Source organism: Marmota monax, unplaced genomic scaffold, assembly GCF_021218885.2.
Source record: "Marmota monax isolate L192 unplaced genomic scaffold, Marmota_monax_Labrador192_F-V1.1 WCK01_AAM20220418_F8-fsc00090, whole genome shotgun sequence".
NCBI lineage: Eukaryota > Metazoa > Chordata > Mammalia > Rodentia > Sciuridae > Marmota > Marmota monax.
In genome coordinates this window covers 7,665,507-7,678,777 of record NW_026695219.1, presented here as the reverse complement: position 1 = coordinate 7,678,777, position 13,271 = coordinate 7,665,507, and the positions used below count along the sequence as shown (strand labels likewise).

At 35.4% G+C, this 13,271-nt stretch overlaps 1 protein-coding gene across 2 annotated transcripts in view; it reads left to right on the top strand.

Annotated features, from left to right (window-relative positions):
- The window catches only part of Smyd3 (SET and MYND domain containing 3), a 709,978-nt gene that overhangs the window by 119,145 nt on the left and 577,562 nt on the right, over positions 1 to 13,271 (top strand). The window lies entirely within an intron of this gene.

Here is a 13,271-nt window from a genome sequence, read left to right as displayed (position 1 = left end):
CTAAGCAAGCACTCTATCACTTTTGCCCCTCAAGTAAAAAAATAAGGGGGGATTTTAAATCAAAATGTTCAAATGAAGTGGTAATGGGTAGCTGCAAAGAACGGCTTCTAATCTACAGTTTTTGCTTCTTGTGAAATTGTTTTCCATCTAGACAAAGCCTTGTGAAGATAGTCACTATTTCTGTTCTGTGCTTATTTTTTGCTGCCTAAGATGGTATCTGGCTTAATAAACTATTGTTAGATGAATAAGTGGATGAATGACTCATCGATGACAATATCTTAAAATTATTTATCTAGCAATTGAGCATTTTTAAAGTATTATATATCTTAGACATATAGTTTTTGATCTTTAAAAAGTGGACTAAGGAAAGCAGAACAATGAAATTTGTAGCTTAAAAAATGACTATAACCTTGGTGGTTTTAGTGAATGATTTATTAACGTCTGTGTTTTGAATACTTGGGTGCAATGAGAGCATAACAAATTCAAAATTACAATTAACTGATTTTTTTAGACTCTAAATTTCTCTGCTTCAATTTTATCTTTGTCTATGCAAATAATTTTAAAGTTGATGTCAACGCCTCTCATTTATGGACATTGATAGTCTTGTGTATAGTCTCTGTCATAAAATTTCCAGGAGAATGTATTGCTATACATCCATTAATGCTATGGTTTACTTTATAGCCTGGTAGCATATAAGAGCCTGAAGGATGGTGTGTGTCTTTGTTTTATTTTCATAGTACCATTTTCAACAGTAATTTAAAAAACACATTAAAATATGTGTATAGTTGAATTCTCAAGAGGAAATCTAAGATTGTCACAAGACCACTCCTTTATGGTATGACAGGTTATGATAGGCAATTGGTCTAATCAGTCTTTTAACTAATAGTAGAAAAAGGGCTGGGTATTTGATCTAGCTTGATTCCATCTATTTTATACAGCTGTGTTCGGTGCTAATTCTTGACTTCTCTGTTTCATTGACTTCTGTGAGTGACTTCACCTGTTTTCCTTCCTCTGCTGTGTATTCTCAGTTTTGTCCTTCAAGTCTTTTCCTTCTTTTGGCTTCTGTCTATTTAATAGCCCTGGTTCCTAGTGTTCCCTTAATGATCTGTGCTTCAGTGATTCTAGACTACTTACAATTCCCTGAATGTACCTTTGCACATGCTTTTCCCCTTATGCCAGGAATAGCCTTTCTTTTTCTTCTCAGTCTGGTGGAGAACTCTTTCTTACCCATTAAGAACCATCTCAAGGATCTCACTTTGTGAATTTTTTTTTTAAGTTTATCACCACTCCATCTTGTAGACATCTCTATTGTAGGTATTATTATACCTTATTATAGTATATATTTGTTTTTATTTTCTTTTCCTACTAGACCATGAGCTACATAGGGATATGGCAATAACGAACACATTGTTTTTGATGATGAATAAGTGAAAGATTTAGGAGTTTAGAATAATTCCTATGTTCTGAGATACTTTTCCACCTCAGATCACAAAAGGTACCATCCCAAGTAGATAAGGAGATGATGAAGCTTGTACATTCTGTAAATTAAGTCTTAAACATTCCTAAACAGGCAGATACGAAATTGTACAGTTTTCTCCAAAAAGCATAAATTATAAGGATTCCAAATAACCACTAGAAATTTGAGATCACTGGGTCATACTCTTTACCTTGTCTTCGGCCACACTGGTAAAGAAATAGTGTTGCTGCATATTCATTTGATTAAATATATGGCTTTTATACTTAAATATATGAAAGCACTGGTCATCTTATAATTATCAGAATACTCTGAGGTTATCCAATAGGGTTTTGGTTTTATTGAAGTTATCATGTGTTAATCCAATATTCCAGAAATGGAAGAGTTGAGGGTGTTGGTGATGTAAATCCGATTTTAATTCTGAAGTTCTCTGATGATCCAAATAGGGATCAGAAACTCAAGAGAGCTTTATGGTTCAATATGTAATTACCAAGTGAGCCTGTGGGAACAATAATCTTTGAATAATGTAATGTGTCAGCTGAGAAGCTAAAACTAAAATTCCTAAATCATATAGAATTGAAAACAAAGGAAGCCTGTTATACCAGTGGGATATAGATGTAAATATACCTATAATGCTCATTTTTTCAGAAGTAATATATCTCTATCAATTATTTATGTACAAGAATCTTCTACTTTCACCCCACTCTGGAAGTAAATAATATATTCTCAAAGGCTCTCTCATATTTGGGGTATGCTTCTGAGGTTCCCTATATGATATGAGATCAGTAACCCAGTAACTCTTGACCATGTTCTTCCACCAGATATCTTCCTTTTTCCTGGAGGACTGCCTCAAAACATTTTATTTTTGTCATTTGTCAAATCATTCACAAGCCATGTCTACCCTATTCTGTAGCCTACCATCTGCAGGCTCCTGACATCTGATGTCTTTGCTCTTATTCTTCAAGTAGTGGCGGAGCATAGAGGCAGTGATTGGAGTCTCCCTTCTCTGCATCTCAATGCTGGTCCCTGTGCAGCAGTGATGCACACAATCCATTTGTGAAAATGGGGGAACTTTTCAAGGCCGCACTGACAGCCAGTGATTTGGTCCTGTCTACTTTCAGAGAACCCCGTAGGGCAATTCAAATGACTCTTTGAAAAGAGTCAATTTGTCTCAGGCTGAAGGGAAATAGAAAAACAAAACATTTCCCCAAGGACTGCATGAGTTATGTTGGCATTGAGGTTATTTGTACAGTGTTGAAACATTTCAGGGATGGAGCAAAATGACATATTTCTGTACTTTGACTATGTGCATGGATTTGTATATTAATATACTTAGACTTCCTTATTTCATATGATTATTTTAAGATCTGTGCTGTTTGTTTTTAGTTTGGTTGCTTGGGGATAGTGATTGAAGCACAGTCTTCTGTTTGATTGAGATGGGATCTTTCTCTGATGTCCAGGCTGGATTGAACTATGGGGCTCAAGCAATTCTCTTGTCCCAGTCTCCTGAGTTGCAACTATAGGTACCACTGTGCCTGGCTCTTCTATTTTAAAATGGAGTGAGTCAGAGCCTCCTTTTTTTTGGCATTATGACCGGCTGTCCTCAGTGGTTCTATATGTCAAGTAGCCAGCTTACCTCTCTTGCATTATAAAAGGTAATTCACTATTTGATTACTGCTGTGTTTACCAGTCTCTTTAAAGCAATAGGACTTAGACTTGAGAACCTGATTTCAGTGATTTCTTGCTTTGGAATATTCTGATCTCTATGTCAAAAGCCATGGTTCTCATGAAATCCAAAGCAAGACTGCAAAGCTTCGTGGAAATGACGGAGGCTCAGCCTTTGCCAAATATTAGTTACTTAGGTGCTGTGGGGCCCTATAGTGTGTATGTGGAAAAGCACTAGTTTTGGTGTTCTGAATTCAGGTCTTGTCTGCAGTCAGGTTTATGAACAGTGGGGATAAATTTACTTTTATATTGAAGAGGAGGTGTGTGGTAGGTCTCTCAGAGTACATATTGGTCCCACCTACTGTGTGGAATCCATTCTTTAAGAAAATCAGTCTTTTTGGGGGGCAATACTGGGGAAGACCAGGGATTGAACTAAGGGCACTCGGTCACTGAGCCACATGCCTAGCCCTATTTTATATTTTTTATTTAGAGACAGGGTCTTGCTGAATTGCTTAGCGCCTTGCTGTTGCTGAGGCTGGAGTTGAACTCTCTATCTCTTGTCTCAGCCTCCTGAGCCACTGAGATTACAAGGTGTGTACTACTGCTCCTGGCCAAGAAAATCAATATTCGTGCAGGTTTAGATGTGTTGGAGATCTTTGGTCTCATCAGTTACATGTGTCACATACTTATGCTATGTGCGTTAGTTGTCTAATATTTTAGGTAAATATGTAATAAGAATGATAAACATGTATTTTTTGCTCATGAATGTGATCCCTTCCTGAAGAACATAGGTCAAGTTATTTATTACTGTATGGCACTGGGGAGATGTATTGTAACTTATCAGATTTTCCTTGCTTTCTATTTCTGTGCAATAAAAATGAAGATAAGTAAAACAGAATCCACATAGAAAACTCCTTATTTTCCGCCACTAGTAGACCTTTTCAATTTTTACTATAGGGTGTTACCAAAGTATAGAAAGTAGCTCAGAAATAAATAACTGTTCCTTTGAAATTTCTTTACTATCATAATTTTATTCTTATGTACTTAGCTTTTAAAATACAGAAATAGAAACATGCTTATTAAAATTTATTGCCTTAATTTAGATATTTAGATGAAGTCCTTTTTGAAGATGAGCTAATTATGGTGCTTCTCTTACTAATTTTGTGATATAATATGAATCCAGAGTACAGAATCAGGTTGCCTGGTTACTAATTCTGCTTTTGCCATTCAGAAGTGTCCATTCATAATGGACAATTTTCTTATTTTTAAAACTTAGTTAAATTTTACATTGAGATAGTCATATAATTCACTCATTTTAATTCTATTATTTGTTATATTTTAGTACAGCCTCAGAATTGTGCAGCTATCACCAATTTTGAAACATTCTCTCCCATTGGCTGTCATTCCCACCCTGCTTGATTATATGATAACTCATTGTTTAACATTTTGAGGAATTGCCACATTGCTGGCAAGAATATGCAATGGAAACAATGTATGAGGATTCTAGTTTCTTCTCATCCTTGCCAATACTTGTTGTTATTATCATTTTTTATTATAGCTCTCCTAGTGTGTTTGAAGTGGTATAGTTTTGTAGTTTTGATTTATATTTCTCTAATGATTACTGATATTGAGCATCTTTTACATGCTTATTGGCCATTTGTCTATCTTAAGTCTGTAGTCTTAAATGACTTTTTTTTAAAGCAGTTTACCAACTTAAAATGTTAGCAAAGTGAGTACTTTCCTAATGGAATTATGAAGATTAAAAGAATGAATATATGTAAAATGCTTTGAGCATTGCCTAGCACACAGTAACTGCACATTTATGTTTGTTATTGTTGCTATTATAGCAGTTCTTTATTAATTTAGTGCTTCCTAGTAACCTAATTTCTCTTTATTTCCCTTAATTTCTCTGAAATTTAAAACTAAAATTTAACTTTGTATTCCCAATTCTGCCATCCCTGGTCTTTGCTACATATATTCAATTGTTCATTTGTTCCAAGCATTTATTGAATACCTGAAAATATAAAAGAATAAAAACAACAACAAAAGGACCCTCCCCCCACGTACCCCCAGTAGTCTGGAGGCAGAAATGATAAATTAATAATATAGATGAAATATTCATAAAAGGTTTTGTAGACTACCTGAAGAATAAGTTAAAGTTTCTCATGCAAATATTAGTGTTCTGGGTTTGTTTAAACACGTAGCATTTTCAATAACTGCATCTTTAGGGATGAGAATCATAGGACTGCTGCCCTGTGTATTGGAGTATTGGAGTAGCATCAGCCAGAGGGGAGCAGCACTACACAGAAGTACCTCTCTTACTTTTGGACTGTTAATGCTCAGAGGATTCTTTCTTCCATTATGTAATGTCCTCCCTTTTATAATCAAATGTTCTTCTTTGTCTCTAGTAAATATTACTGTCTTTAAGTCTTTTTTTTTTTTTTGGTGGGTGTTTTTGGGTTAAACTAAGAACACTTAACCAATGATCCACACTTCCATGCACTTTAATTTAATTTTGACATAGAGTCTCACAAAATTGCTGAGGGCCTTGCTAAGTTGCTGAGGTTGCCTTGAACTTGGGATCTTCCTGCCTCAGCTTCTGTAGAAGCTAGGATTACAGTCATGTACCACCATGCCTGGCATGAAGCACTCTGTGGTTACTGTCTTGTTTTGTTTTCAACCTATTTGTATCTTTCAATCTAGAGTATATCTTCATGTAGACAGAATATAGTTGGATCTTGCTTTTTATTTATTTATTTATTTTTAAATTTTTATTGTTGGTTGTTCAAAACATTACATAGTTCTTGATATATCATATTTCACACTTTGATTCAAGTGGGTTATAAACTCCCATTTTTACCCCGTATACAGATTGCAGAATCACATCAGTTACACATCCATTGATTTACATATTGCCATACTAGTGTCTGTTGTATTCTGCTGCCTTTCCTATCCTCTACTATCCCCCCTTGGATCTTGCTTTTTAAATCCAGTCTGACAATTTATCCCTTTTGATTTTGAATGGTTGGTCCACTCACATTTAATATAATTTTTTATATGGTTGGTTTTATGTCTACCTTTTTTGTTTTCTATGTTTCATTTCTATCTTTTTTTCCTTCCTCTGTTCCTCAGTTACTACCTTTTGTGTTAAACAAATGTTGTTTGGATTGTATCATTTAAATTCATTTGTTGTGTTTTTTTCTAGTTATCTTTTAAAAATTTCTTTTAGTGGTTGCTCTAGAACTACACTGCTCAATATAGTAGTCACTAGCTATATGAAACTGTTATGCACTTGAAATGTGGCTAGTGTAATTTAATTTTTGCTAAAGTGAAATACAAACCATGTTTCGAAGATTTAGTATGAACTACAGAATGTCAAATATCTCATTAATAATATGTATTTTTATTCTTATAATATTTTGCATATATTAGATTTAAATAAAATATTAAATTTTCATGTTTCAAAACAACTTTAAAAATAAGTCAAAAAATTAAAATTACATATATGTCTTACATTTGTAGTTTTTATTATATTTATGTTGGCTGAACTTTTTTTTTTTTTAAGAGAGAATTTTAGTTTTCGGTGGACACAACATCTTTTATTTTATTTTTATGTGGTGCTGAGGATTGAAACCAGCACCTGGCACATGCCAGGTGAGCTTGCTGTACCGCTTGAGCCACATCCCCAGCCTCGGCTGAACTTCTTTAATAAGGATCACAACATGCATCTTGAACACATCACAACCTGTTACAGTTTAGCAGTAACTTATCCTGGTAAAATATAGCAACTTTGCTCCCATATTGCTCCATCCTCACTCTTTCTGCTATTTTTATCATAAAGTCTACATATATGTATGTTTTTAACCTTACAGTACATATTTTACTTTAACCTTAGGATTTTTAAAGACATGAATTGAAAGAAGCTTATATGTGTGTATATATGCATAACTTTTACCTATAAATAATTTCCTGTATTCTTTATTCCTATGGTGTTGTTACTATGTGAACTGTACTCATTAACTATGTTATTAGACTTCCTATATGTCTTGTTTAATGTGGTCTTGGTCTAGTTGCAATGAATTCTCCCACGTTTTTGTTTATGCCAAGTTGGAATAGTCTCACTGCGTATAGAATTATTGATTGATACTTTTTCTTTTTTCTTTCAGCATTTTGAATATTGTTAGAGTCTGTAAACAAGTCAGGATGGCTCCTGGCATTTTGCCAGAGAAATGTTAGAGTCTGTAAACAAGTCTGGATGATGCCTGGCAAAATGCCAGAGGGAGTGGTTTGTGAAGTAACACCAGCGAGCCATTAAGTGTGGAGATTCCTTATTGGTTGACTGATGTAGCCATTAAGTGTGGAGATTCCTTATTGGTTGACTGATGTATCTAGTTTATGCTAATTTAAATAAGCTGTGTAAAATGTGGGTACCTCTGTTGTCCTACAATAAACGGCTCCCACTCCTGCTGTATCAACGTACACAAGTTGTTCGTCACCCCCCGGTTATTTTACTGCAGCCGGACTCCGGCAGAATATGTCATTTTTCCACCTTTCTTGTCCACCTTGGTTTCTGCTGAGAAGTCAGTTATTAGTTGTATTTTTGTTCCCCCGTGTATGTAGTCATTTTGGTCTTATTGCTTTCAAGATTTTTTTTTTTTTTGTCTTTGTCTCTGATTTCAACAGTTGGACTATGATATATCTAGGAATGGTTCTCCTTCTGTTTATCTTACATGTTTCTCTTACATGGGCTTCATTGAGCTTCTTTGTACTAATCTTTTCAGCAAACTTGAGAAGTTGTAGGTCATCTGAAAATATTCTTTTTCTATTTTCCTTCTGGAATTCTCATGATAAATGTATTGGTAACTTGATGTTGTTATACATACCTGTGAGGCTTTTCAATTTTTCTTTTTTCTTTCTCTCTCTCTTTTTTTTGGGGGGGGAACCAGAATTGAACTCAGAGCCACTTGTCCACTGAGCCACATCCCTAGCCCTATTTTTATATTTTATTTAGAGATAGGGTCTCACTGAATTGCTTAGTGCCTCACTTTTGCTGAGGCTGGCTTTGAACTCATGATCTTCCTGCCTCAGCCTCTTGAGCTGAGGGATTATAAGCATGTGCCACTGCCCCCAGCTCTTTCTCTGCTTCTAATATTAGATAATTTTCATCTGTTCTCAAATTAGCAGTTCTGTCTTCTATTATTCAATCTATTTTTGAGCCTATGTAATAAGTTTTTCATTTTGGTTATTGTACTTTTGTATTCTAGAATTTATTTTAAAAAAATAGTATTTTTTTTCTCTTGAGGTTCCCTTTGAGTAATTGTCATCATAATTCCTTTTAGCTTCCCAAATATATTTTGTGAATTCTTTAAACATCATCATTTATAATATTTACTCTATTGCTACATCTGTGTCTCCCAGAGTTTGTACTTAACTATTTCTTTTTTCCTATGTAAACATCATAATTTTGTTTCTTTTTATGCTTCATAATATTTTGGATAGCAGGTGGACAACTTTGATAATATATTTTTAGCAGTCCTGGGTTTATTTTTGTTTGTTTTATTTTTATGTGATTTATTTTTGTTGTTGTTTTTGCTTTGATGCCTTGCTTGAACTATGATTGCAATTGGAGCAGTTAGAGTGAAAGTCAAAGTGTGGGGAGGGAATCCCATGTGAAAAGGAGGCACCATGCATCCCTGACTTCCTCTCAAATAGAAATTCTCTCTTTCTAGGACCTAACATGGCCTGGGATACTCTGCCTCTGTTATGCATATTCAAGGAGATGAGTCATGCAGAAGATGCTTTTCTAGGCAGGGAAGGATGGTGGGGTATATGGTTTTTGTTCATTAATGTCCAAAGACCTCTTTTGTTGTTGTTGTTGTGGTTTTTAAATTGGCTTTTTAGGTGTCTCCTCTAAGTCTGTATCACTAAGTGATGACCTAATGTTTTGAGTGTGGGTACTTTGATACCCTAAGTCTTCCACCCTCTGCCAGTGGATCTCTGTATGGGTGAGAGAACACTTTTAAAAGTTAAAGCCAGTTCTCAAGACTTGGATTTTACATTGTCAGGCTCTCTTGGGTTTCCTGCTTACTTACATGTTCTCAGTTCTGTTTTGTGGTTTTTTTTTTTTTTTTTGCAGTGTTTTAATTTGTTCTTTTTAATTATACGTGACAGTAGAAACTATTTTAATATGTTTGTACAAACATGGAATATATCCTATTCTCATTAGTATCCCAGTATTATGGATGTACATGATATTGAAATTCATTGTGATATATTCATATATGTACATAGGAAAGTTATAGTAGATTTTTTCTACTTTCTTTCCTGTTTCTATCTCTCCTGCTTTTCTTTCATTCCCCTTTGTCTAATCCTAAGCTTCTATTCTTCCCTGTCCCTTGTTGTGGGTTACCATCCACATATCAGAGAGAACATCTGACCTTTGTTTTTTTGGGCGAGGATTGGCTCATTTCACTTAGCATGATAGTTTCCAGATTTATTTATTTACTGGCAAATTTACTTTCTTCTTTATGGGTGAGTAGTATTCCATTGGGTATATAAATCAGAATTTCTTTATCTATTCATTTGGTGATGGGTTCCATGGATTAACTATTATGAATGGTGCTAATATAAACATTGATGAGGCTCCATCACTGTAGTATGCTGATTTTAATTCCTTTGGATATATATGGAGGAGTGGGATAACTGGATCAAATGATGGTTCCATTCGTAGTTTGTTGAAGAATCTCCATACTGCATTCTAGAGCAGTTGCACTAACTTGTAGTTCCACCAACAATGTATGAGAGTGCACCTTTCCCCCCACATCCTCACCAACATTTATTGTTCCTTGTATTTTTTTTTTTTTTTTTTTTTGGTACCAGGGATTGAATTCAGGGGCACTCAATCACTAAGCCATATCCCCAGTCCTTTTTAAAATATTTTATTGGGATACAGGGTCTCACTGAGTTGCTTAGTGTGTTGCTAAGTTGCTGAGGCTAGCTTTGAACTCATGATCTTCCTGCCTCAGCCTCTGGAGCCGCTGGGATTACAGATGTGTGCCATCTCCCCTGGCTTCCTTGTATTCTTGATAATTGCTATTCTGAAATCTCAGTGTAGTTTTAATTTGCATTTCTCTGATTGCTAGAGATGTTGAACATTTTTCATATATTTGTTGATTGCTTGTGTTTCTTCTTTTGAGATGTTTAGTTCCTTTGCCGATTTATTTATTTATTTGTTTATTGTGTGTGTGTGTGTGTTAAGCTTTTTGAGTTCTTTATATATCCTGGAAATTAATGCCTTATGTGAGGTACAGGTGGCAAATATTCTGTATTATGTAGGCTCTCTGTTCACATTATTTGTTTCCTTTGCTGTGCAGAATGTTTTTAGTTTGATACTATCTCATTTATTAATTTTTGTATGCTGATTTTAACTTTTTGGGTATATATGGAGGAGTGGTTTACTTCTTGTGCTTTAGGAGTCTTGTGGAGGAAGTCAGTTCCTAAGCTGACATGTTGGAGTGTTGGGCCTTCATTTTCTTCTTGTAGGTTCAGGGTTTTCAGTCCAACGCCTAGGTCTTTGATCCACTTTGAGTTGACTTGTGCAGGGTAAGAGTTAGGCATTAAATTTCATTCTGCTACCTGTGGATTTCCAGTTTTCTCAGTGCTGTTTGTTGAAGAGGCTATCTTTTCTCCAATATATATTTTTGATGCCCTTTTCTAGTATGCGGCAACTATATTCACATTGGTTTGCCTCTTGAGTCTTCTATTCCATTGGTCTTCATGCCTGTTTTGGTGCCAATACTATGCTGTTTTTGTTACTATAATTCTGTAGTATAATTTAAAGTCTGGTATTGTGATGCCTCCTGCTTCACTTTTCTTGCTAAGGATTACTTTGGCTATTCTGGGTCTCTCATTTTTCTAAATGAATTTTATGACTGCTTTTTCTATTTCTATGAAGAATGTCATTGGAATTTTAATAGGAAGTGCATTAAATCTGTATAGCATTTTTGGTAGTGTGGCCATTTTGACAATATTATTTTTAAAGACAGGGTCTCATTCTGTTTCTCAGGCTGACCTCTACCTTCTGGGCTCATGTGATCCTCTTATATCAACTTCCCAAATACCTAGGACTATTGTCACCTACCACTGAACCTAGCTTCTCATTTTTTTTAGCCAAGAATATTTTGGCTCTTTCTGTGATTGTCTCATTTCTAGTATCTTTTCATTTAATTTTTTGCTTATATGCTACTTACCCTAGCTTGAACTGTAACCTTAGGGTAGAAAAGATACTGTTTTTTTTTTTCCCCCCATTTGTTCTTTTTTGGTGTGTTGGTACATGACTGTAATCCCAGTGACTGGAGTTTGAGGCCTGCCTTGGCAATTTAGTGAGGCCTGAAGCAACTAAGTAAGTGCCTGACTCAAAATAAAAAATAAAAAGTGCCCCTGGATTCAACCCCCAGTACCAAAAAAAAAAAAAAGAAAAAGAAAAAAAAAAAGACAGTTTTTCACTGTTTGTCTCCAACCTATTTGCTATTTCAGCTGGAAAAGACCTAAGTATTGCTCCTCACCCCAAATCAGGTCTATCCCTTTTAGTAGTAAAGATACTGGCCTTTGTGGACAGCCCCAAACTTGTTAAAGTGCAGTTTACATCCCAAATGGAGGCAGTGTAGGCTGTAAGCAGCCCATGGCAAGAAGGCTGCGCAGAGACTTCTACTGTTTTTATCTCAGCCTCTAACTCATTTTCAAGAATAAATGCTATTCAATTTATTGTCTGTTTCTGTTCCTGTGTTCTGAAATGTTATTTTTAATATCACTTTATCCAGTTTTACCCTTGTCACATATAGCAATGAATGATTGCCCTCTTCACAGCCAGACTAGAACTCTCCAGAACTCTGACTTTTCCTTCGTCTTTTCCTCCTCCATGGAGGCTTCCTTGTCCCACACTTCTGCTTTTCCTTCAGTCTCTCTGCTCTGTCTTCTGGTAACATTCAAAACTTTTAATTGTCAGATTGTTTTTCTTTATGATAGACTGTAAACTCTAGGAAGTCAGGTACCTTTTAAAACATTGCATTTCTTTTTAAATACAGTGCCTGGTCCACAGTAGCATATATGTTAAATGAATAAATGTTAAACTGGCATTTTGGATCTGGTTTAGTAATATGTTAACTTTAAGTGCTATTGAGAATATGTTGGAAAAATAATAAGAGTTGTCTCAAATTTATAGAGGACCATTTGTGGGGCCACTTACGCATTAAATGTTTTACATATGTTATTTCCTTTACTCTTTAAAATGCAGTTCGATATATTGCCTGCATATTCCAGAAAAGGAGTCTGGGGCCAGAAAAGTTAACTAAATTATCCTGACAGTATATGTGAAGCCAGGATTCTCACTGTTGAATGTTAAGCTTGTACTCTATACCATATGTTGCAACAGATTGTCTTATACAATGTTTACAGTATATGTGGATATTTGTTCAAAGAATTCTTTTCATGTAAAGGCTGCTTCTAATTGCTGAAAGGGTTCATGGGTCACTTCTGAGCACTGCTTGTAGCTGTATATAAGCCAGTGTACTTGCTCTGCTCTCTTCTGCTTTCCTTCTGGGTCCTTGAGAGTCATATGCCATCCATGCATAGTTAGTGCCTTGAGAGGATATAAATTTTCTGGTTCATACCTGAAAGACTCTTCTCATTGTACAGCTCTACTTTCATGTCTGTCCACAAAGTGGTTGGTCTTTTTGATGCCAGACCATTAGAGTATATGGTATTCGCATCATATAGAAGGAGAATGGGGACCTTTGTAATAATGTGGTCAGGTGTTCCCACTGTTTCACCAATTCAACCTATTGTTGGTAGTGAGCATGGGGTAGGAGACAGTATTTGTTGTTCCTGGGTCAGTTTCAGCTCTTATGTGGCCTGCTTAGGAATACAAGTGAATGACAATTGCCTTGCTTTTTTTTTTTTTTTTTTTAAGATAGTAGTCCCACTATATTTCTGGAACTCAGGCTGGCTTTGAACTCCTTAGATTCAAGGGAGCCTCCTGCCTCAACCTTCCAAGTAGCTGGAACTGCAAGGTGTGCCATCATTGCTTCTTTATCAACTCTAGCACCTCTTTATTTCTTTTGCCTCCTAGATAAAA